Source organism: Nymphalis io, chromosome 24, assembly GCF_905147045.1.
Source record: "Nymphalis io chromosome 24, ilAglIoxx1.1, whole genome shotgun sequence".
Lineage (NCBI taxonomy): Eukaryota > Metazoa > Arthropoda > Insecta > Lepidoptera > Nymphalidae > Nymphalis > Nymphalis io.
This window is the reverse complement of record NC_065911.1, coordinates 1,316,946-1,344,068: the sequence shown is the minus strand read 5'-3', so window position 1 is coordinate 1,344,068 and position 27,123 is coordinate 1,316,946. Positions and strand designations below refer to the sequence as shown.

The following is a 27,123-nucleotide window of genomic DNA, read 5'->3' as shown; positions in this document are numbered from 1 at the left end:
CGCGATGGAATTGATGTCACAGTTAGGCGGTGACATCGAGAACCAGCCCGCGTGGACTTAAGAAGGAAGGGGGAAGCAGGAATTAGAGAGAATAATTCCTCAGAGCACTCGCCGTGATACAGTCGATAGAAAGCGCTCAGTGCTGCTATCTCACGACGCAATTGTAAAGGTTCAAGGGTGTTTGTGACCTTTACGTCGCCAATAATGCGTACGGCACGTCGCTGCAACCGGTCCAAGGCCTCAAGTAGGTACTTAGCGGAGCCATCCCAAAGGTGCGAGCAATATTCCACGCAAGACCGTACCTGTGTTTTGTACAGCAGGCACAGTTGTTGTGGGGTGAAAAAGCGCCGCACCTTGTTCAGAACTCCGAGTTTCCGTGAAGCTGTTTTTATAACAGCCTCGATGTAATCCCTTGGACTAAGGTCGCAGCGAACGTCAATCCCCAGCATGGCGATTTTGCTTTGCATCACCAGCGGAGTACCACAGAGGGAGGGAAGAGGGGAAAATGTTGACTTTTTCGCCGTGAGAGCGCATACCTGTGTTTTCTTGGCATTAAACTCAACAAGATTATCAGAGCCCCATTCATATCATCTGCATAGCAATGTATGTTCCCAAGGGAGAGCATATCATTGATATGCAAAAGAAAGAGTGTGGGAGATAGCACAGATCCCTGGGGGACCCCAGCATTCACTACATAGAATTGTGAAGCGCAACCATCTACTAAAACACGAAGGCTACGCTTGTGTAGGAAGCTGGCAATCCAGGTGCATAGCTGAGCAGGCAGACCATATGCCGGTAGCTTGGAGAGAAGACTTCTGTGCCAGACCCTGTCGAAAGCCTTGGAGATATCGAGGCTGACAGCCAACGATTCTCCATGCTTGTCGATAGCTTCACCCCAGAGGTGTGTTACGTACGCTAGAAGATCACCTGTGGACCGTTTTGGTCGAAAACCGTACTGACGATCATTAATTAGACAGTGATCTTCTAGGTAATGGATCAGTTGGTTGTTTAAAATCCGTTCCATCACCTTACAAAGTACTGAGGTGATAGCTATTGGCCGATAATTTGCCGGGTCAGACCGATCCCCTTTTTTGGGAACCGCTTGCACATTAGCTCTTCTCCAAGCCTCCGGCACACTTCCCGAAGAGAGAGAAAGTTGGAACAGGCGCGTTAACACAGGAGACAGCTCCGCTGCGCACTTCTTCAGCACTATGGCTGGTATTCCATCGGGACCGCTAGCTTTCCGTACATCAAGTGATTGCAGCTCCGCACGCACATCACGTTGCCTGATTTTAATGTCAGGCATCGTATGGCCACATGCAGGTATTGTAGGTGGCAGTGCACTACAATCATCGATGACGGAATTGTCGGCAAAGAGTTTAGCCAGGAGATCAGCTTGCTCTTGCGGACTGTGAGCTAGCGATCCGTCTGGATTTCTGAGCGGTGGCAGCGAAGGTTGGCAGAAGTTGTTTTGCACAGACTTGGTCAGACGCCAGAAGCTACGGGAGCCCCTAGGATGCGAAACAAGGTCATGACCAATCTGTTCAATGCGCTGTGCATCCGCTCTCGTGTATGCCTTTCTACAGGACTTGGAATTTTTATTATAGTTTGCTTTCAGTGAGTCAATGTTAGATGCCCCGCTAATGCAGCCGTTGATCCACTTGCGATATGCCGCCTGCTTAGCTGATACAGCGTCGGCACATTCACGAGTGAACCAACGGTTACGCGTACTCCTACTGACGAGATCTGAGCTAGGAATGTAGTATTCCATTCCCAGCATGATCTCGCCAGCAACAGCAGCGGCACTAGTTGTCGGGTCATTCCCACTGAAGCAACGTTCCTTCCAAGGGACCGACGCATAGTAATCGCGCATACCGTCCCAATCCGCCGACTTATAGTGCCAAACGCGACGTTTGCATACCGCTAGTGGCGGCAGCTTGGCCTGTGGAACTCTGGTAGAAATAAGGCTGTGATCCGAAGAGCCAAGAGGAGCCTGAACCACAACCTGATATTCTACCGGGTGAGAAGTCAGCAGAAGGTCCAGTAGAGAAGGTGCTTGCCCATCAATGTCTGGGATCCTGGTGGGCTGATCAACCAGTTGGGTCAAGTCATGTGTGAGAGCAAAAGCATGAGCAGTCCTTCCAGCATGGTCAGTTTTGAGGGATTTCAACCAGGATTCGTGGTGAGCATTAAAGTCCCCCAAAAACACCAATTCCGCGTTAGGAAATTGCTCTTGCGCAGCATCTGCCACCCGACTAAGATGGTCAAATAGTCGGCTTGTCTCCAAGTCACCATTGTGGGATCTGTAGAGGCACACGTAGACTCGGCTCTGACGAACCAGGTCCACACGTACCACCAACATGGAGAAGGAGGGGTCCTCCAAGCAGCGCAGTCGGTGACAGCAAACATCCGTCCTGACGAACAAGCATACTCCGGCTTTCGCTTTGAAGGATTCTTCAAGCGTGTAGCCGGGATAATTAAGGTAGCTGGTATCGGCAGGACGGAGTATAAATATATAGCACGCCTCGAAGCGAAGCGGCCACTACCACTCTATTTTTTTTTGTTATTTTAAATATTCAATACCACTTAGTATCAAAGGTATTAGAAGGTCAGTTATTTAAAGTCAGCTAAAACTGACCAAATCGCTTAAACCAGCGCCTTCAGCGGTGGATTATGTAAATATTGTATATTATTATTACAAATGCTTTATCTAGAGGTAGCCATGGGTTTAGCTGTTCATGTCATCAAACTGTAATTATTAATTGAGCTAGCCAGACCATATCATGACCTGGGCAGCGGGTATTTTCCATACAGTTCATGAAGTTATCAATTCTTAGATCTGGCCTACATATACAGCCCGCAAGAGGCCTAGTGGTTAGAACGCGTGAATCTTAACCGATGATCGTGGGCACCCGGGCAAGCACCAGTGAAATTTTATGTCTTATTTTTGATTATAATTCATCTCGTGCTTTACGGTGAAGAAAAACATCGTGAGACAACCTGCATGTGTCTAATTTCATTCAAATTCTGCCACATGTGTATTCCACCAACCCGCATTGGAGCAGTGTCCACCACACTGCTCCAATAAGCTCCAAACTTTCTTCTTTCCTCAAAAAAAAAAGGGGAAGAGGCCTTAGCCCAGCAGTGGGACTTTCACAGGCTGTTACTGTTACTTCACCTGCGTGCTTAAGAGCGTTCAAATGCCTCTGTTGTTAAATTAAAAAAAAATGTAAAGGAATGCTTATGTGCAAAAGGTTATTACACACAAAGTTAATGAATCTATGAATGATAGCGTGTCTTGGGAATGAAACGATCGCGTCCAGGTGTTATTTAAAATAAAAATTTGTAAACAAGACATGATAAAAAAACCGCTGAATTTCTTTCATCGAGAGAAGAATCACAGGTCAGACAATATTAATAAGTATGACTTTATAGAAAAGTAGTCTCCTTTCTTGGGGTTCATGCTTGCTTCAAACCAAATTCATCAAAATCGTTTTAGTTGTTTGGCCACGTAACAGACAACCTGAGTTACTTTCGCATTTATGATATTCGTATAGATTGTCTTGAGTAATATTTCTTATTAATAACAGACTTCTAAACAAAATATTAAATTTATTAATTGAAAAAGTTAAAACATCTGCAGTGTTTGGTTATACTAACGAATACCTAAACCCCCTGAGAGGTTTATTTACTTCGCAGAGTCGTAAACTTCAAATATAAGCGTAACCTCACGTCTTGTGTTTATACAATGATTATCACTGATTCTATCAAAACAATCAACGGTATTGTGAATATAAGTATATATTTTAGTTGTGGACACTTTAGTCTAATTGTCGCTTATAATTTATATTGAGTAACAATAATAATAATATCCTGGTACATTATTCACACACGGCCATCTGATTACCAAGAAGAGCTTGTAATTTGGAAAGCAGACAACTGATATACTACATATACTACTTTTTTTGTAAATACATACTTATATAGATAATTATACACAGACTCAGGACAAACAGACGTGTCCATGCACACAAAATACTGTCCTGGATGGATATCAAACCCACAACCTTCGGCGTGGAAGGCAAGTATCTACCAACCACGCCAACCGGCCCATCAAACAACAGTATTATTATTATTATTGTAGAGGTCCCACAGTCATCGAAATTTAATCGTTATTCATCGTTAATAAAAAATAGTTTTAACATTTAATATATATGTATATTTTTAATTGCTTTTCGAAACCTCGGTATGGTATATTAGTAAGCCCAATGAAATGTTAATGAATTGAAACATTTTACAACAAACGATACACTATGTACGTCAGTCAGTCAGTCAGTGTTGGCAGTATGAACGTAAACAATGAATGTTTTAAAAATATACATAAATTTTAACTTTTTTTATAACAAAATAAAGGAATAAGCTCCAAACCTTTTTAAAAAAAAGGAGAAGAGGCCTCAGCCCAGCAGTGAGATATTTACAGACTGTTACTGTACTGTTACTGTAACTTTCTTCTCCATATAAACATTAATCATATGAAATTGCAATATCTCCCGTGAACGCAATAAAATTAAAAAGGGGTAAAAAGTTTTCTCTTCACGTTATAACATGAAACAAAAAACAAAACCAACGGTATCGTCTGAATTACGCCTCGTAAACAATTCTATTATACGTAAGCAAAACGATTTGTTTCTCGAATAACGGACGGAGATAAGAAGCGACCTCTTTGAGGCAACCTAACTGTGGAGAAAAGTATAATAGAACGGTAAGGGCTATATGTGCATATATATATATACCGTTATATATATATATATATATATATATATATATATATATATAATCTTTTGGGTGGTAAGGTTTTGTATATTAGAATTTAGGTAGCTCCAGTCACAGTACATACTAAGGCCTCCTCACCCTTTTTGGAGGAGAAGATTTGGAGCTCATTCCACCACGCTGCTCTAATGCGACATTAGACACATGCAGGTTTCCTCACGATGTTTTCTTTCACCGAAAAGCATGAGATGAAATATAAACAGAAATATGTAAATTCAGAGGTGCTTGCTCGGGTTTGAACCCACGTTAATCGGTTAAGATTCACGCGTTCTTACCACTGGGCCATCTCGACTTGTAGCTCCACTCAGTTACCAATTATTTTGGTTTGATGGCAAGTGTTATTACAGGCACAAGGCATAACAGCTTAGTTTCCAAGGTTGGCCAACGATGATGTTATTTATAATGGTACCACTTACCATTAAGTGGCCCATTTGCTAACCCGTCTACCTATTTTGAATTTTAAAATGTATTATTTATTTTTATTTTGTTAAGATCGAGTATATAAGAAAAAAGTAAATTATATATTTGATATTATAATTAGAATACTCAAAACATAAAAAAAATCCACCTCAGTGACTTGAATGTACATTCGCGTACTAACTACCGTATGGATTTTCATTCATATTCATGATTAAAGTGTATAATTTGTCCAAATTTTCTAATGTTATAATATCATTTACGGTTTACGTGAAAAGATTAGGTCTCCTATGAGCTTCAATCGCGTGCCTTGTGTAAATCAATAAAGTTATATTAAGATAATGTATCATGGAGTTCCTTATACACACTCAACACAACTCCCGTTAAATAAGAAAGCAATTCAAGGGTGATTTATCCTTGCGTACTTACGCCTTTTTATGTTCAGTTCTATTTTGTCATTAGTCAAACTAGTTTATTCATCCTTCGCATCTAATCGAATCGGGACGCAACAATACAAGTTATGCTAAATTTTTGGCGGTTGAATAATAATAATATCCTGGGACATTTTTCACACATGGCCATCTGATCCCAAATTAAGCTTGTACAAAGCTTGTGCTATGGAAACCAGACAACTGATATACTACATATACTACTTTTCTTTTATAAATACATACTTATATAGATAATTACACCCAGACTAAGGAAAAACAGACGTGTTTATGCACACAAATGTCTGTCCTGGGTGGGAATCGAACCCACAACCTTCGGCGTGAAAGGCAAGTATCTACCAACCACGCCAACCAGCTCGTCAAATTGAATATGTGATAAGTGGGTCCAGTGAGTACCTATCCAAACAACACCACCACTTTATTAGAAAGGCAAGTAAATCCGGTAGAAAATGCTCCACAGAAGTCGTTACTTCCGATCGTTAGGTAACCTTCATACATTGATCTACATACAACAGTTACTCCATAACGTCGACGTAAAATATTCAGAACTTTATCAAATTCAATAAATGGATAGTAGAAGTTTTTTACGATTCGTCTTCCGAATGTGAGGCCTTTTATATAAAAACAATATAAGAATCAGTAAGAACAAAATATATATGTAATTATTAATAAATAAAAATAATTTATCAAATTTAATTAAGCTTGGAATTCAATTTAACAGAACGAAAGAAGAATTGGGTAGTTTTGATTATTTTTTATTTTTTTATAGAATAGAAAGGCGGACGAGCGTATGGGCCACCTAATGGAAAGTCACCAACGCCCTTAGACATTGGCATTGTAAGAAATGTTAACCATCGCTTACATAGCCAATGCGCCACCACCCTTGGGGACTAAGATTTTTATGTCTCTTGTGCCTGTAATTACACTGGCTCACTCACCCTTCAAACCGGAACACAACAATATCAAGTACTACTGTTTTACGGTAGAATATCTGATAAGTGTGTGTGCTACCTACCCAGCCGAGCTTGTACAAAGCCGTACCACCACTAAAGATACGATAATATTAAAAGTAATGTAAACAACCTGCAAGTGTCCTGCTGGGCTAAGGTCTCTTAAGCTTTAGAGCTTATTCCACCACGCTGCTGATTTAAATCATGTAGATATTTCGAACATGAGAATCATAAGCGCAAATCTGGACTTGAACCTGCAATCATTTTTATGATTTACACGTTTTATCTACTGGACTATCTTGACTTCTCTAATACAATAATATTATATCAAAGTTTTCTATTAAGATATTATGCTTTCACAGTACATATATCTTCTATAGACTGAACTAAATATAACAGACTAGTTTTCATTATAAGTTTGATTCCCATTATTTTATAATGATTATTAAAATAATAAATATAATTTCAATTTTTTTATTAATATGTCGATATCTATTTTATCTTGCAAATTTATTTTATTTAACTTACTTTGATATATAATAATTATAAAGATTATTAATAACATTAGTTTAAGCTTTTTGATACTTTTTCTTAAATTGTAAGAGGAACTTAAAAATCTGCTACAAAAGTGATTACTGTCTATTTCGAACAAGTTGAGGATGCATAAGGTGTGCTTTTTATGTCTTATTATATAAATATATATATATATATATATATATATATATATATATATATATATATATATACTTTATTTCATATTCGAATTATACACGACATATAAAAACAAATAGCATCCTGACTTTGTAGGGGTGAAATATTTGTATTTATTATAAACACCTATTAGGCCCAATCTTAACTATCGAGGATCGTACTCAAATATACATAAAGTTATATCACAATCGGTGCAGCCGTTTAGGAGATGAGTAACATACACATACATAACAATTATATCCAAGAGAGTTGAATAGTGAATAATTTGATCGTCAAAACATTACCAGATTATTATTTAAGCAATTAACATTAAACAGTTTCATAATCATTATATTCAACAACAATTACTTACACCGTTGTAATTACTGGTTTTAGGCAAAACAAGAAAGAATGGGATATATCCGTTATACCCAATCCCCTGGAATTGGTGAATCTTGTTCCGGAAGGATGCAGCCATTAGGCCGAAACGTACAAGTGTTAAGGGGAAAGGGGTGAATGGAGGGGAAATTTCATGTATTACAAGATTAGGCCAACATGGAACCAGATGAAGAATTACTGTATGAATTAAATAACTTCCACATAATACATTAATCAAAGTTTTATTTAGTGGTAGTTTTGTAGTTTTTTTTTTATAGAATAGGAAGGCGGACGAGCATATGGGCCACCTGATGGTAAGTGGCCATCAAACGCCCTTAGACATTGGCATTGTAAGAAATGTTAACCATCGCTTACATCACCAATGCGCCACCAACCTTGGAAACTAAGATGTTATGTCCCTTGTACCTGTAATTACACTGAATATCTGATGAGTGGGCGGTACCTACCCAGACGAGCTTGCACAAAGCTCTAGCACCAGTACCACCAGTTGTAGTTCCCAAGGTTGGTGGCGCATTGGTGATGTAAGCGATGGATAATGTTTCTTATATTGTCAATGTATATACGTGGTGCTGACCATTTACCATGAGACTGTCTACTTTTTTTTAATTTAAGTAAATATGTATTAAAAACAGCTCAGAGAATCGAAATTGCGATTCAAAGAGCATTCTTGCCACCATTCCAGGCGGTCACCATTGTAACGAGAAAAGGCGGCACACTGACCTTCAGACTGACTCAGGTGCTTACTGGACATGGGTGCTTCGGTAAGTACCTGCACGGAATAGTCAGGCGGGAGGTAACGCCCTCCTGCCACGAGTGTGGTGCGTCTACGGACACGGCATGCCACACTCTGATGGAGTGTGCCGCTTGGGGGCCTCAGCGCCTTTCCCTGGCGACTTTAATCGGCGGAGACCTTTCGCTGCCGAGCGTGATAAATATCATGCTTGGTAGCGAAAGGTGCTGGATGGAGATGGTCTCCTTCTGCGAAAATGTCATGTCGCAGAAGGAGGCCGCGGAGCGGGGGCTCGAGGAGATTGCCTCCGCTGACCCGCTTCGCCGAAGAAAACCGGGGAGAAGACGCCGGCGCTATGCGCATCTTCTCCTCCCGCCGTGAGTGTCGCCGGGGCCAGGGGGTCTCTGTACCCCGAGTACCCCCTAGGATTTGGAGGCCCGCAGAAGCGGGCCAACCGTCGGGACGGCACGGTAGTATGCGCAAGGATCGTGACGTCCCCCGACAAGATGGAATGGGTACCGCTGGTTTTTTAGTGGGTATTCCGGCGCCTTCAGCGCCGGCGAGTCCCACATACCCCCCCACCTCATGTGGGGGAAACACATAAATGTGTTTTTCCAGCGAGAAAAAAAAAAAGGCGGTCACCATTTGTAACTATTATTGTATTGTAATATTAGTAACTATGTTTTATTTTTAATTTGTATTTCATTAAGGCTTTAATGTAAATTAATGTTGTATTAATAGTTAAATAGACCTTTTGAATAATTATTATTTGTTTAATTTAGATAGTTATTTCTGTGACGAAACCACATAGCGATTCTGTGAATATAATTCGTGTGTCATGAATATGAAGGTTTTTTTTATTATCAGTACTTATTTTTATCCTTATCTTATAGCTCTTACAATTACTACTAAATCTTCATGTTACGGGATTAAATTGTATGTAAATCTACCATCGTTTTGTGATACAATTTATAACGAAACGTACCCAAATGAACGCAAGAAATTCAAATTTTACACTTTCTTACATAATTACAAATATACTTTTATGTTATGATATTATCTTAGGCATGAACAGCAATAAATCATAAATACCAACTCTGCGTTTTTTATTCCCTACCATTTTCCGGCCGCGGCTTCCCCTGCATGTGATCCATGTATTAAGTACCCTGTCTTTTTCTGTATCGCTGATAACGTGTAAATTTTATGATGAGCGGATGATGAGTTGAGGCGTGAAAGGCCTATAATATCAGCAACGATTTAAGAGAAGAAAACCCCAATAAAAAAATACAATTATGTTATAACTACTAATTATAGGAAGACATCGTGAGGAAACTTGCATGTGTCTAATTTCACTGAAATTCTGCCACATGTGTATTCCACCAACCCGCACTGGAGCAGCGTGGCGGAATAAGCTCCAAACCTTCTCCTCGAAAAAGGAGAGGGGGCTTGGAGTGGGACATTCACAGGCTGTTACGGAATAATTATAGTCGAACTAAGCTCGGTCGTTCTGGTAATATATTTTATAAAGATATAAAATGTTAGTTAAGTAGAAACAAACGCTTTGACGCGTCGTCTGTCCGTACTAAAATGTTATGATATATAAACCCGTAACGATTTAGACTTGTAATAAACATCTCTTCCATTCTATCGATGTGCAAAAACCTATGATCGAGACGTTTTTATGGGGAATTTTCGGCATTTTTTTAATTTTGATTTTTTATGACATAATATATATTTTGAATAATATAAGATTAATTTTCCACTCTTTTATAATAAACCCGCCTAGGCTTCGCACGGATAGAAGAGGGGACTAGTTAAAACATTTATTTTGAAGGACAAACGTGCAAAATAATCGTGTTTTATCACAATCGAATGATTCGTTCCGGAAAGCTAGGTAAACTTACAATTCATTTTTATTTATTAAGATAAGAAGAAAAATATTCAAGCAATAAATTTTTTTAGACGCAAAAAATTATCATCTAATTTGTTATTTTTCGTTAATAAACTTATTTGTAATCTTTACAGAGTAGATGAAGTAGAAGTTAATGTGGCGATTACATTTTGATTTTTGGATAATTAGTTATAATTTTTAGCCTTAACTTTGCGAATTCTATCACTTCTATTTCCATAGAATCAATATATAATAGCAAAGTGAATTAATATAAAATAACCGTGTGTATCGTCCGTCCGATATCCAGACAATTACATAACCCAAAAATGTTACCCATGTGACAGGCATGCCTTACGAAACCGACAACAACCGTTGAATACAGTGTCAGTAGTTGCCTATATCCAGTCGGGTCAAGGGGGCTGCGGGGTGAAGGGTCGCACGCAAATGATACGCGGGCGACGCCGCATCGATCGCCATGTGCCTGCCACCCCACCCCACGCTCTCAGACCGCCACGTACACGCACACAGCCGATATCATCTAATGTGTTCTGCTAAATGATCCGATTCGGATATTAAGTCGTCTGTGTATTTGAAAACTGATCGTCATCGAAAATGATTACCGAACTATAAACTCGAAATATATAAAAAAAAAACTAATTATAATTCATATTTATCACACAATCATCATCGCATATTTAGTATATGAACTTAAACCATGATTGGCAATAAGTAATAAACTCAGCAATACAATTTGTACAGTGAAATTAATAACAGCTGTTGTACAGGTCTGCGATTACCGGAAGCGAGCGCTCAACCCCTAAAGGGGGAAGTTAAGTGAACTCTGAACCACGTGGTATCAATTATTTACCTTAAGTCACACGTGGATATCACGCCCTTCATAGTACATCACACTGTCATCAATCGAAGACAGATCTTAGAACATTAAATACGGATACAAATGTCATACGATTTCTACAATAGTCTAGACCAAATGCAACATCTATCTGTCTACGAAAAGTACAGCGACTGGCGAAGCATTGCAGAGGAGCTAACTAAAAATGAAGAAATAAGACAGTAAATTTACAGACATTCGGCTTTAATGTTTCTACTTGGAATTTTCATTCAAAAATCTACTCTAAAACAAGAATGTGACGGTCTAAAATGCATCAAACTAAATAGATATGATATGTACGTCGGGCGCGACAGTAGACTCTATGCGGTTCCGTTAAAACGGCTATGGATTTTAAGGTTATTGCTAAAATGTAAATGTCAATTCGATGATTTATTGATACAGTGCGCTCACTCACTTAATGATTGCTACTTCAACGTTACATAAAACCAAAGCATACATTAAATATGTCGAAATTTGCCTTATGTATGTATGTATGTATTTATATTTATATGTGTATTATGCCTTGCCAAGTCGCATGCAGTAAGTACATAGAGCATTGAGTATTATAAAGTAAAGATAAATTTCTAGATGCTAGAAATGATAAAAAAAATCTCATATTTACATTTTATTTCTAAAAAGAATATTCTACATAAATCTATATCTACGTGAAACAAATTAAAGAAGCATTAACTAGTTTTAAATAAATGTAAAAATGTAGCATTCGAGTGGTCCAGCGACGACACCCAAATCTAGGGCACGTGTTTTGCAGGCGAACGCTGCAAGATATCAACTCACATTAGCCACAAACCGGTACAGTCCTAAAGAGTCTTATCCTAGAAGGTATCGATAAACACAGTCAACAGAAACCGGCGATTTTTACTTTACGAATGTAAGTCGATCGCGAATTGTGACTCCGCGAAGTCTTCATTTGGTAACACTTAAGTGACAATGCGTGCGTACGGCGCGACGGTTGCGGCTCGACTGAGGCGCCGCGAGGCCTCACCCTTCGCGCCCCCCGACTGCATCCTTCAAACGCTCCCTGATAATCGGGAGAAAATACAACACACAGTTGCAATTGGAACTCCGCATAGCATTCTTTTTTGGCCATGATTCAGCCGGTAATTGCGCGGGTCTTCATTGGCCGGTTCCTTGAACCCGACGAATGCGTCCGTGCAATGAGTGTACCATTATAAAGGACCAGTTAATTCAGAGTCCTTTTTAGGCGTGACCGAGTACTTCAGCCTTGTATTTTAGCTTAGACTGACTATGAATATAAATGTTTCATTTTGTAAGGCGGGCATTTCGTTGTAAATTATGATGCTTTGACGACCAGTTTTTATTATATCAGTTTCGTCTCGTCTAATTTAGAATACGTATCGTGAATAATTTATATACATTGCTAAAACGCTGTATCTTTTAATTATGTCGTTTGTAATATTGAAAAATCCTTACGATACAGAAGTTATTCATAAATTGAATTATATTTTAATAAAGCTTTTAAAGCTTTTAAATATTCTACGATTAAAAATCAAACGAAATAAATATTTTTTTATTTTTATAAAAGTCTTAGACGTTTAAAACGGAGCTTTTACTGCAAAAGTACGCAGTATAGTCTAGTTATATTGTAAGCCATAAAACTGTTCAACGTTTCCACTTACATAGGAAGTAATAGCAATTGTCGTATTTCTTACAAATACTTATACATAAAAAAGTATTACAAACTAAAAATTTAAAAAGATAACAAGCGAAATAATATTATTAAGTTTAAAAACTTTAATACCATGCTCTACATGTGTTACGCATCCGTAGCTGTCGTAGCACGTAGCTAAACGCTACGGAGCCTGTAACAGGTATACAGTTTTATTACAAGTATGTCAATATATATGAGCGAATTATTAATGTGTGGTGGTACATTTGGTGGTAAGACTTTGTGTAAGTCTAGGTACCACTCATTCATCGTATATTCTACCACAAAACAGCGATACTTAGTATTGTTTGTTCCGGTTTGAGGCTGAGTAAACCAGTGTAACTAGAGGCACAAGCGACAGAATATCTTAGTTGCGAAAATTGGTGTCGCATTTTTTTTTATTTTTTTTTTTTATTTTTTTTTAAGGATCACTAGTAGCTACTACATGTTTTAATGACAAATGTAAAACAATTAAGTGAAAATAGCTAACATGTGAAGCTTTTTAAAGTAGCCACAACAATTACAATATTTGTTTTAAAAATACATTAACACATTATTATAGCAACATGAGTAGAAAGATTAAAAAAAAAAAAAAAAATAAGTCCAAATTGGTACAAATTAAAGACCATAAAAAATAAACATGCACTTAATAAAATTAAAATTAAAAACACAAATAGTTTGAATTGATATAGGTACAAATTAAAATTAAATAATTTGATATTCATGCAATGAATTTAATATTCATGCAAAGTTTACGTTACAAAAAAAATTACTAAAAATATACTAATTAATACAAAATAAAATTAAGATAACATTATTTATTATTTATTTATTTATTTATTTATTATTTATTTGCATCTCTCAACAATTCTAGCGCCCGTTTACGATAAATCATGGCAGAGTCATTAAAAATATCTAGATCTTGACAAAAACCATTGTACAACCGTGATGATCTAGGCATTGGTATCTAGGCATTACATCCTAATTTCGTTTTTGATATTCTGACATCAAAAGTGCCCACAAAACCACGAACATTGCGCCTTGGAATACGATAGTATATCTTTTCAAGTAAGTAAGTACAGTCGATCTCGTTACGAATTATCATTGGCTATATAAGGAAAATTTAATATTTCTCACAGCGCTAATATCTATAGGCGTTGGTGACCACTTAGTATCAGAAGGCCTCCTAGCCTGTATGCCTACCTAATACAATATAAAAATATACATATTTAAGATTTTATAGTGTTAATCGCTTGAAAGAGTAATTTGTTTACTTTAATATTAGTTGTACCAGTTTATTACCAGACTTGCCTGACAATGCTCGGGCAATCTACATTACATAGCAGTGGGAGCTTTACATTAAATATGATGACATAAAATGATCTAAAAATGCTTATAAAATTCCGTTTTTTAATTATTTATTGATTAGTTTTGCTAACGCGTGAATCTTAACCGATGAACGTGGGTTCAAACCCGGGCAAGCACCTCTGAATTTTCATGTGCTTAATTTCTGTTATAATTCATCTCGTGCTTTTCGGTGAAGGAAAACATCGTGAGGAAACATGCAGGTTTCAGGTGCATTGTCTAATTTCATCGAAATTCTGCCACATGTGTATTCCACTAACCCGCATTGGAGCAGCGTGGTGGAATAAGCTCCAAACCTTCTCCTCAAAAAGGGAGAGGAGGCCTTAGCCCAGCAGTGGGACATTTACAGGCTGTTACTGTACTGTACTGTAGTTTTGCTAGCGATTTTTACACTGGACATTCTTACACACATACAATTATAATATATTCATATATTATGTAATATCATTTAAAAGCGAATACTAAATTTCAATTAAATCATTAATTTTTTGATTGACGATTGGCTTGGTTGGTAGATACTTTCACGCCGAAGGTTGTGGGTTCGATTCCCACCCATGATAGACATTTTTGTGCAAGAACATGTCTGTTTGTCCTGAGTCCGGATGTAATTATCTATATAAGTATGTATTTACAAAAGAAAAGTAGAATATGTACGAGCTCTGCTTAGTTTGGGATCAGATGGCCGTGTGTAAATAATGTCCCAGGATATTATTATTATTAATTACTATTATTTGTTACAAAAAGAAAAGTTGAAAAAAAAAATTAAGTTTAAGTATTAATATTTGTAGTTTTGTAAATTTTCTGCTTAGCCTCTAAATATAAGGCAATAATATTGTATTAGAAAAGTATATCTGTGTAGGCCCATTTTGGGTGGTACTGCTATTGTATTGCTGTGTTGCGGTTTGTAGAGACATAGCACATCAGATCCCGCGGTTCGTGCCGCATTGACGATGTAAGTGGTTTAAGCTTCGTATTATGGCAATATTTATAAAAAACAATGTCAAATACCATATAAATTCAAACGAGATCTTGGAGCTATACGGGTCGTAACGCAAAAGTAATCTTCAAAATCGGTTAACAGACAAAAAATATGAACAAACATACATACACTTGCACGGGTAGAAGCCAGTAACTTTTAGTTAAAATTCTTTAAAGTAATATTTGTTTCTTATAAAATGTTAGACGGACGAGGCGAGGCCACCTGGTGGTAAGTGGTCACTAACGCCCCTTGGCATTGCATGAAATGTTAACCATCGCTTACATCGCCAATGCGCCACCAACCTTGCGAACTAAGATGTGCCTGTTATTATACTGGCTCACTCATCCTTCAAACTCGGAACTCAACAATGCTAGTACTAACGTTTTGCGGTAGAATTTCTGATGAGTGGGTGGTACCTATCCAGACGAGCTTGTACAAAGCTCTACCACCAGTAAATACTATACAGAACCATCACGGTTCCGAGTGGCTTACCTCGACTCTTCTTTTATATATATATATATATATTTTTTAATAATATCCTGGGACATTTTTCACACACGGCCATCTGATCCCAAATTAAGCTTGTACAAAGCTTGTGCTATGGAAACCAGACAACTGATATACTACATATACTACTTTTCTTTTTGTAAATACATACTTATATAGATAATTACACCCAGACTCAGGACAAACAGATATGTTCATGCACACAAATGTCTGTCCTGGGTGGGAATCGAACCCACAACCTTCGGCGTGAAAGGCAAGTGTTCTACCAACCACGCCAACCGGCTCGTCTTATATTGACTTGGTTTATTTTAAAACAATTTCAACATAATATTTTAAGTTATTAAAACACATATAATATGGTGATATAAATATTTCTAATTTGCATTATGTTTCTCGAATAATGATCAACGTTAGTTAAAACTGAACTCTATTATAAATGACCGAAAGTTTAATATTTGAATGTAGTTATTAAAAAGACAATTTAAATTTTACAAGTCTGGACACTTATTCTCACAAAGCAATTAGCAATAATATAATCTAGAAAGCCCTTATTTATTGCATTTAATAATTCAAAAAAAAAAAAGCAATTATTCTCAACGTTAATAAAAACCGTATACTTTAATCCAGTTCTTTTTCTGGTCTAAAAATTTTATCTGATTAATTTCTGAATTCTAAATGGCTTTGAGTTCGAACGAAATTAAGCCCTAATGATGGGGAATAGAATGAAAATTTGGTTCTCGTGAAACGTCATAACTCACTTGAAGGACGTCGCTTTACATTATGTTTTGTGCATCCCCGCTGGAGACGACACGTACATTTACGTACACAAGTGCTTATGATAAAAAGGGGGAAAAATATTTTCTTTTTAAATTAAATCAATTTGAGAGTGAATTGGTCTTCTAGAAAAAAAGTCTTATGTATAATTAGTAAATAATTATATTGCAATAGTTAATATCCTTTATTATGTATATATTTCTTTATGTTATAGGTAGGATGGGCATATGGACCACCTGATAGTAAGTGGTCACCACTACATTGACCTTGACAATGTAAGACATATTAACCATCCCTTACGTCACCAATGCGTCACCAACCTCGAGTTATGTGCTTTGTGTCTGTAGTTACACTGGCTCAGTCATCCTTATAACCGGAACGCAACAAGAATAATTATTGCTGTTCAGCTGTAGAAAATCTGATGAGTAGGTTAGCTACCTACCCAGAAGCTTGCACAAAGCCTTACCACCTAGAGAATACATATAAAGCATATGAGGTACAAGACACTTAGCGAAAAGCACCAGATAAGAAAAGAGAGACCAAAGCCCTACAATACATATACAGACAACTCAGCGGACCAACTGTACTGTAATACGTGGCGTAGGATTTTTAAAATAAAAATTTGGTCTAGCGAGCCACATTAGGGCTCATTTTAGAAATATGTAATAATTAATTTCTAGGGTCGCCGTCATCGATATCGATTAGAGAGACTACACCATCCATACGAACAGAAATAAAATATTTGCACCAGTAATTAAATAAATACATTTTGTATTTATAATAAATAATTATAATTAACATGACTATTATACACCTTATTTTAATTTAAATATTGTTCTTTAGTATTATAAATATTTTTTAATTAATATAGTTTTAACCGAGTTTTCCAAAGATGCCTAAGCAAACGATTTTCTTCATGCTTATATTTTATAAAAATACAGACATACTTAACTATATCTCATGAAATACACATAACAATAATCTTAATATATATATATGTATAGATAGGATAGACTTTGATAAAATTATTATTGTGTAAATACTTACTATAAACATATACATATACTTTAAATTAATAAAAATAAAGTACCTTGTACATATATACATATTAAAATTCACTATAATATTTTTAAAATTTTTATTATAAGTACTCATCGCCTGAAACGTATCTTCAAGCCTTCCTATGGAAATGTTCATGGGTGGTGTGTCACTTTCCATTAGATGAGCCTGCTGCCCTTAAAGTATAAAAAAACTACCCAAGTGTGGAACTCAGGACGGCTTGTAGCGTAAGCTACCAGACCAGATAGGGGTGTAATTTATAATATTAGTACTCATAACGGGAACAACGAAAAGCACTTGTTATTTGACTTGTACGAGTCATGTTAGCCGACATCGTTCAATTCCGGAGCCACACGCACTAAAACACCCGCTAATGTCCACACATTCTCATACGTAACAGTTTTAAAATGTATTCGAATTCATATAACAAAAAAATCTATTACAATAATATTATTTCATGTGTTTTTGGAAACCAGATTATTAAATAGAACACCACATAGGCACCACATAGTTGTCATAACAGTCCATACACCGGCACTGGATTTGGCAGAGCATCGGTATGGTCTCCTATCGAATGAACCAGCGAGGATTGCGGAAAAAGGAGGGCCCGAGATACTGGACCTGGTTCCCCATCAGGGGAATTCGAATACTTTTTAAAATAACACAGGCTTGCGAAACTTAAGCACCATTATTTGCGAAATGTGATAAGTTGATGGTACCTACCCAGACGGGGGTGGGATTATGCAGTACTTTACCACCAAGTACTTATATAGTTTTCATTAAAACCCATGAAGTGTGATACGATATTGAAAAGTTATTTTTTAAATTATACTTTTGGCTTACAAATCAGTTATAATAACTTCGCTAACTATTAATCTTAAAAAAAAATTAGGCTACTGACACGGCCTTGCTATTTTGATATGTATAGTAATATTTATCGTGGCATATTTTTTTTCTGGCAACAATCACTTTCTTTACTGTACTTTTGATAAGTTTCCAATTTCATGCAGAGCGATTGCCATCTGACCTTCGGTGAGATTCGAACCACGTGTTTTATTTCAGAAGCGTTACCTAATACCATCAATACATGTTTAGATTTTGTTAACGATACAAATAATATATGTTACTTTTTATTTATTGATATTGAAACAGGATATACATTAACCTACTGGTTAGAACGCGTGAATCTTAACCGATGATCGTGGGTGCAAACCCGGGCTAGCACCACTGAATGTTCATGTGCTTAATTTGTGTTTATAATTAATCTCGTGCTTGACGGTGAAGGAAAACATCGTGAGGAAACCTGCACGTTTCTAATTTCATTGAAATTGTGCCACAATTCTACCAACCCGCATTGGAGCAGCGTGGTGGAATAAGCTCCAAACCTTCTCTTCTTAGCCCATCAATAGGACATTAACAGGTTGGTACTGTTATACATTAATTTGGTAGTATTCGATTGACTATGTAATTAAAATTGTGAAAAAGGCTGGCTGAGTTTCTTGCCGATTTTTCAAAGTGTTCTACGTTCCGAACCGATGGTAGCTTTATATTTAATTCTATACTGCAACATGACCATTCAAAAGTGCCTCTACACGCCAACTTCTATAAATAATAATTTGACTACTGGAAATTCATTTGGTATCACAATCATGATATTTTGCAATTTTTTTTTTGTATAGAATAGGAAGGCGGACGGGCAAATGGGCCACCTGATGGTAAGTGGTCACCAACGCCCATAGACATTGGCATTGTAAGAAATGTTAACCATCGCTTACACCACCAATGCGCCACCAACCTTGGAAACTAAAATGTTAAGTCCCTTCTGCCTGTAATTACACTGGCTCACACACCCTTCAAACCGGAATACAACAATACCAAGTACTGCTGTTTTGCGGTAGAATATCTGATGAGTACTCATCAGCCATCAACCAGTAATGTTATATACGGTATATAATATTCAGTAGAATGTATTGTTTTCGATATAATATGCCGTGCAAACTATCAATTCTATCAATTCCACTACATTATACTGTGATTTATTCAAACAATATATGATGACAGCTTAAGTATATGAAAAGATCCATTTTATGACTCGACGATGTTACACAATTAGGAATGGATCCTTTTAAAAAACCATTTAACCAGTCCAATAGAAGATCCGTTCAGCGCAAATGTACATTCTTCGTTTTTAGTTTATTTGAATTTGTTCCAAAAATCCGTTGTATTTTTTTTTAAAAGTGTATTTCGATAAAGTATTACTTGAGTTGCCTAATCTACCATTTTTATTGCCTTGACACAGTTAACTTACTACGTTCTGCAATGTATGAAGTTATAAATGACGCAATAAGTTAGTATAGTTTGCATCGAGCTTAACTTGTTCTCGAACAAAATGAAGCTATTATTTATTCAGAGATGCTAAAGGTTTTTTTTTAACCAATTCGAATTTTCTGTTAATATTCAATATCATGGAAGTGGCAAAGATTATATCACGATGTTTACAGTGTGCTGGTTAGATGAATAAGCAAGAACATTTGTCGATACTACACCGGATTTGAACCCGTAATCTTTATTTTATTAGGATCTCCAACAAGGAATACACATGACAAGCTTTAATATAATATGCGAGTTATGAATCTATGTGCTCCCTCAGTTACAGGAAACCACAGCATCCATCACATATAACTAAGTAACAGCTAATATAAATAGTAAAATTAAAATCAAGAACTTAACAAATTTAAAGTGATATGACTTAAAGAACTAAAAAAAACAGAACTTAATTTAAAACTAACTTAATTTGAAATTATCTCCCATTGATAGATAAAGTATTCTATCCATTTTTTTTTCACGCAGTGGAAACCTTCAGAAAGGTACCCAGCTCCCATGGGGGGAGGGGGGCACTGGGTTATGTGGGATTCTTACCCACTAATACCACTGCGATGGCCGTCCTCGGCACGGATCGGAGAAGCTGCGGGATCGTATTGATATAACGCATCCGCGGCCTCTCCCGTGCTTTGCTCCGCTCGTGGCTCGGCGGAGCTCTCCTCTGAGAAAGTATTCTATCCAATGTGTCATCATGATTCACAATTTGAATAGCTTACAATTTCAATCAATTTTTTTATTTTCAGAACTTATTCTGTAAGAACTAACTTCGTTAAATAATAAAAACTACCTTACGATGATACGCAATTTTGATCCGTGTATCCTTTGAATGTCATAATTATTATGATCAATGTCACATGCGCACTTTTTATACATAAGTGTTCTGCGATGCGTTATAATAGACTAGCTCTAGTATAGTTTACTTTACTATAATAATTAAAAACTTATAAATACAATTCAAATACATACTATCACATAGATACCTAATTTAAAAAAAAAAATAACATCAATGTTTGTTTATAGAAATCATCTATATTTCTATGTAGCACTCCAATTAAGCGTCATACGTATGTTAAGAGTGGGATGATTATTATAGCCCAGGGGGTCGGAATAGAAACTGTGATTGTCACAACGCTTGTTCCTGTACTATTGCTCTTTGATCCTAGTTAACAAGATTATGGCAATTAAAAATAACGCTATTTCCAGTTCAAAATGAATATTTTAGCGAGATGAGCCCGCAAAAAACTCATTATCATATTATAAATTTTTATTTTTGTTTTTTGTTCATATAAATGGGAGTGGAGGCCTGGTGTCTTGTAGAACAGTCTTAACATTATTTAGCTGATATTTAAATGTTATATGATTATTTGTAAACTCTTTGTGAAGAAATAAACAAAATATTATTATTATTATTAAATATTACTATTAATGATATATACAAAGTTTACTGGCAAAAGGTTTTCAGTGAATTCTTATTTTTAAATCTAAAAGAATGATGTATTTACCTTGTAAACTGTCGGGACGAACTTGGATAGAACTTCTGAGTGGACTTGTAAGTAAATTCAGATTGTGTAATTTCAGTACCCTCTTTATTCGTCCTTGTTGGGTAAGAAATCAATTTTCCCAACTTTCGCCGAATCGAAGCTGAGCTGTCAAAATGTCATCTGACGGGACTGAATGACCTTGAAGATCCTACGAAACCGGGTGAAGAATATCTAGTCTTAAATTAAGTGCTGGGCCTCGTTCGTCTGCCCGCGCCGTCGGGTCTCGGCTGCGAATTGATTACAACGTCATAAGCTCTAAGAAATATCATTCTAATTTATACTATATATAGTTCAAATTAGGTTGATTTTCGTTTAAGCGATGTGTCGTCGAAGGGGTGTGTAGCGGGCTCGGTCGGTTCGTCCTCTAAGAAAATGGAGACAATACGATTATAGTATCGCAGTATAGGGAAAAATACGATGATGTACAAAGTATCGAACTTATTGGTTTGTCAGCGACTTAAGAAATTCTTAATTAACGGTTATGTTATGTCAGTTATTTGAAGTGGACTTGAAAGATAAATAAATCCGCAATATATTCTATGCATAATAATTGAAATAAAAAAATTTTTTGTTGAAATATTCCGTGGAATGTTGGGATAGAGTGCGGATTCGATTACTTGATTAGTACCATAGTAATTGCGATTTCAGTTTTAGTATATTAGGCGTACATGTCTAAGGATTTTATTTAATTTGTGTTGTACAGTTTGTATAATTACTATATTCATTTCATAACTGATTCAAGTGCAAGATTATCCTTAAAGCTATTAATTGATTCCGCTTCACGAACAGACGCTTCATCTCATTATTTTCTACATACATGAAATCCTCCAAATAATATTATGTATAATATAATAATTTAGACGATCATCTTCTGTCTTCTTTTATCCCATAGAATAGCTATCTTCCATCTCTATCAGGCCAGTCTATGTGGCTCGTGGCTTTTTTTATTTCTCACATGTCCGCAACACTGCTGATTGACGGAGACCTTCGTTTAGTTTAAACGAGTTCAGCTAGATGTCGCTGTTGAGTGTCTTTAACGATGGGTATTAAATGTTATAGATTTTTACACGGTAACAAGATATAAGCTATTCATCTTCAGCCTTACTTATTTGTTGTTTAGCGGGTACCTTGAAAAATACTGTTTTCTTTTTCTGTTATCATTGATTTCTGTCATATTTGATATTCGAAAAAATTAGCCGACAATTATTGTTGAAAAAAGGAGATAGCATTGTTAAGCTAATCACACCCTCAGCAACATTTATTTGGTGAATAATATTATTTATTTATTTATTATATATTATTTATTGTTTTTATTTTTTATAAAAGACAGGTAAATATACCTGTAGTTTTGTTTGGGTGAAAGTGGTGTACGTACACCACTTTCACCCATAAACAGCACTTCACACATAAATTATTCCTGACACCATCAAAGTGCTGCCAATAAATGCAACGCAAAATAACTCAATGGGTCATATTGGCTTATTTTGCGTTATAGTAGTTCGAAAATGTGAAAATTAATCAAAGGTTCCTGTTTCAAAACCGAACAAACAATTTGTGTTTATAGTTCCTCACCTCATGAGCAAAAAATCGTGAGTAAACCCGTTGTGTTGAATTATAGTCTGCCATATATGTATCTAGCAACCCGTAATGAAGCATGGTGGGCTAAGCTCTAAATCTTTTCCTTCAAAGGATAGGACTTTGTTCAGCAGTTTACTCATTCTTTGAGCTGGAACATTATTGATATTTCGCGGTAGAACTAAAGAGCGGCTCTATACAGCTTTTATTGCTAAATATATGTTAATTTAGTTATCTATCTCCATGTAACCTAACATTAAAAATAACAAACAATTGATGGTAGCTTTGTGCAAGCCCGTCAGGGTGGGTACCGCCCGTTCCGGTTTGAAGCCTGAATGAGACAGTGTAACAACAGATACAAGGTGCCAGTCCCATCTTGGTTCCCAAGGTTGGTGGCGCATTGGCGATGTAAGGAATGGTTGATATTCCTTACATCGCCAATGTCTATGGGCAGTGGTGACCAATTATCAGGTGGCCCATTTACCAGTTTGTCTACCTATTTCATAAAAATAAACTTGTTTGGATAAGAATGGTACTTGGAGAATTTGATGGTGAAAGTCCTCCTGACCAAGTTCGGCCATGGTGACCAAAGTACTGGCCCGTGCAAGAAATGACATGATGCATTTACAGATGCACTCTCTATTCTATTCTAAGCCCTGGAGTGTCACGCTGCCAAATTCCTTACTTCAAGTTACTGAAAATTTCTTAATAGAAAACCTCAGTAAGGTTTTTATACGCTCGATCCGGTTTTTGAACCTGTAGGACCAACAGCTTTATAATCTGCCAGACCGACGACCCAGCGACTGTCTAATAAAAAACAAAAACGTTTTAACGTTGTTTTTCTTAAGGTTTGTTTGGTTAAATGAGCGTTTTTCTTTGAAGGCGATCCATCATCATTATAATCGATTTATGATGAATTTTGTAATATGAAATTGTAATTTTTTAAATATTATTGGACATCAAATGTCATTGGACTGAATAAGATTAGCCGACAATTATTGTTTTACGAAACAGCATCTATTGTAATTAATATAGGGGATGAGGATATATATATAGGGGGGGCTCCCCCCCCCTATATATATATCCTCATCCATGCTTTCCATGCAAACGACCTTAAGTTGCCTTCTTGGAGCTAGCTAGCTATTCTTCCTAGAATTTTGACAATATGAAGCCTATTGTTATTAGTACAATATATCGAGTAGCCTTATTTATCTTAAAATAACCAGGATTTCAACCAAGTGCTACGAGATCTACACCCCCATAGCCAATAGACGCGACAGTTATTAGCTTGCACACACACATAAAAGGTCACACCCGTGATACATTTAAGTTGTATAATAAAGTCACACACACATACAAGGTTGTTGTCCCAATATTGCCCGCAATAATTCACGTGGTGGTTAAGATTGGGGTTAATTAAGTAAGGCATAGCTAATGTGTCATCTGCGGGCAATGCATCAGATAACCGGAGCCAGTACTGGTGGCAAGTTATCAGCGCTGCAACTTGCCCATTCATTGGCTTACGGCCAAGAGCCACTGATGTTTGCTGGTTAAAGGATTTGTGGATGCGGTTGTTTTATTTTTATTTAGGGCAGACTAGCAATTAATTATAATAATAATAAAATCATTTATTTCGACCAAATAAGGATCATATACAAAACAATAAATAATAAAAAGACAAAAATTACTCCACTTCTTTATATATCACGTTCAATCTCTTCTTATTTAACCGACCATAGATAAGAGGCTAACACGACTAATTATATACTAATATTGACAATGCGTCGCTTATCATGAGACCTCTGTGCAACCCCCAAGCTGATGATTTCTATTTTTTTTTGTAGAATAGGAAGGCGGACGAGCATATTACCACCTAATGATAAGTGGTCACCAACGCCCTTAGACTTTAGCATTGTAAGAAATGTTAACCATTGCTTACATCACCAATGCGCCACCAACCTTGGGAACTAAGATTTTATCTCCCTTGTGCCTGTAATTACACTGGCTCACTCACCCTACAAACCGGAACACAACAATATCAAGTACTGCTGTTTGGCGGTAGAATATCTGATGAGTGGGTGGTACCTACCCAGACGAGCTTGCACAAAGCCCTATTACCAGTATACAAGGTCTATTAAAACTTTGGTTGAAGTAGTTAAGTATTGGATGGTATTCAAAAAGACATGCCACAATCACAAATATCTGACGTAATCTTAAAAAACAACTTTTTTTTACGTCATATCTAAAACAATAGCTGACTGATCAACACACAGCCCAAATAACCGAGGCTAGCATCATGATAATTTGCATAATATATTGAACTCCTAGGCTTTCTTAATTATGAAGAAAGAAGTATAGAAATTAGTATTAAGCAATTCTGAACGATGAGCGAAGTCGCGGGTAAGATCAATATATTATTGGTAACTTTTGTTGGTGTACCCAGTAACACCGGTATAAATCTAGTAATCTGTAAATAGTTTGTGTTTTAATTGTTATCAATAAAACATCATTATCATTTTCAAAAGTGCTAGTCTATTAAAACTGTATGCAGTCAACAATTTTGAACTATAATAAATTATTATTTATTAATTAAATACCGCATCCGTGTAAGGTAACCATTGTCCATAGATCGTCTCAAGCCAGTCTCAGAAATTATTATAAGAACAGGGTCGGGCAGCAATGTAAATTGTCAAAAATAATGCTTTTAATTTACGACGGTGACCAGCCTGACTTATGCCCGGTTTTATGATCCACCCAAAGTACTCGGAAACAGAGATTGTATCGGGATTTTTAAGAATTTTACACTTCATGTTCAGGACTCGGGGCTTATCTTAATACGTTTTAGATGCTAATTTATAACGCTTTTATATGTATTTTTGTATTGTGATAAAATATTCTTGTGAATGTTTTTTTTTTAAGCTATTCACATTTTTTAATTTAAAATATATTTATAAGTTATGGAAAGGCCGGCTAGTAAATCAGCCACTAGGAGGCTACACTATAAAGATCCAAGACACTGCAAGCTTGAACAAGTGTTTGTCTAGTAATGAAATTCTACAGTGGTCCTTTTTGATAATTTGAGGAAAAATATTAATTTGAATGTTTCGAATTATATTTTCTAATCCTATTTCCATTTTTTTTTATTGATAACTGTATTTTATTTTATTTTATGAAATATGTAGGTTGACGAGTATATGGGCCACCTGATGTTAAGTGGTGTCAAACGCCTATATACATTGGCATTGTAAGAAATGTTAACCATCGCTTACATCGTCAAGGCGTCACCAACCATGGAAACTAAGATGTTATTTCCCTTGTGCCTGTACTATAACTCGTTAATAGCTACTGAACATTAAAAGAAAGACATCTTATTTTTATATTAATATATTTTATGTTTTTACCTCAGAACTCTGTCATTTACGAACCGATTTAGAATATTATTTTAATATGTAAATAGAAGTAAAGAAAAATAAATTATGTTCTCATACAAAAACTCACAACCATAATAAATTAAAAAAAATATTATTTTACATTACATTTCAATGTCTATAACTCCAAAATAATCTGTCCGTAAAACTGTCTTTCACTACCATTTCACTTTTAAGTTGATTTTAAAAACGTATTATTGATTTTCATTGATATGCCGATTCGAAGAATTTTCGATATTTGAAGCTACCAGTCATAGCATGCAATGCTAAACTCTTTTGTCTTGAATTACCCTTATATATACTTATCCTTCAAACCAGAACACATTAATTTTTGGCGGTATAATATCTAATTAGGATACTGTATAATGACGACTGCCTCGTTGGTCTAGTGGCTTGATGTAAGGCCGCAGACCCGGAGTTCAATTCGAGGTCGGGCTAATAAAAAATTATTGAGTTTTTCTGTCAGAGAATTCTTAGTAGCAGCCCGGAGTCTGGAAGTTGGAAGTGTGTACACTCCCGTGCCTCGGACAGCACGTAAAATTCTACCACAAAACAGCAATACTTGGTATTCTTGTGAT

At 36.3% G+C, this 27,123-nt stretch overlaps 1 protein-coding gene across 1 annotated transcript in view; it reads right to left on the bottom strand.

The window, feature by feature from the left end:
* Positions 1-12,209, bottom strand: part of LOC126777947 (uncharacterized) — a 63,129-nt gene extending 50,920 nt beyond the window's left edge. Inside the window, exon 1 of the mRNA XM_050501270.1 lies at positions 12,044-12,209. The gene's annotated coding sequence lies outside the window, so the exon portion shown is untranslated. The remainder of the gene's footprint in view (positions 1-12,043) is intronic.
* Between the last annotated feature and the right edge of the window lie 14,914 nt (positions 12,210-27,123).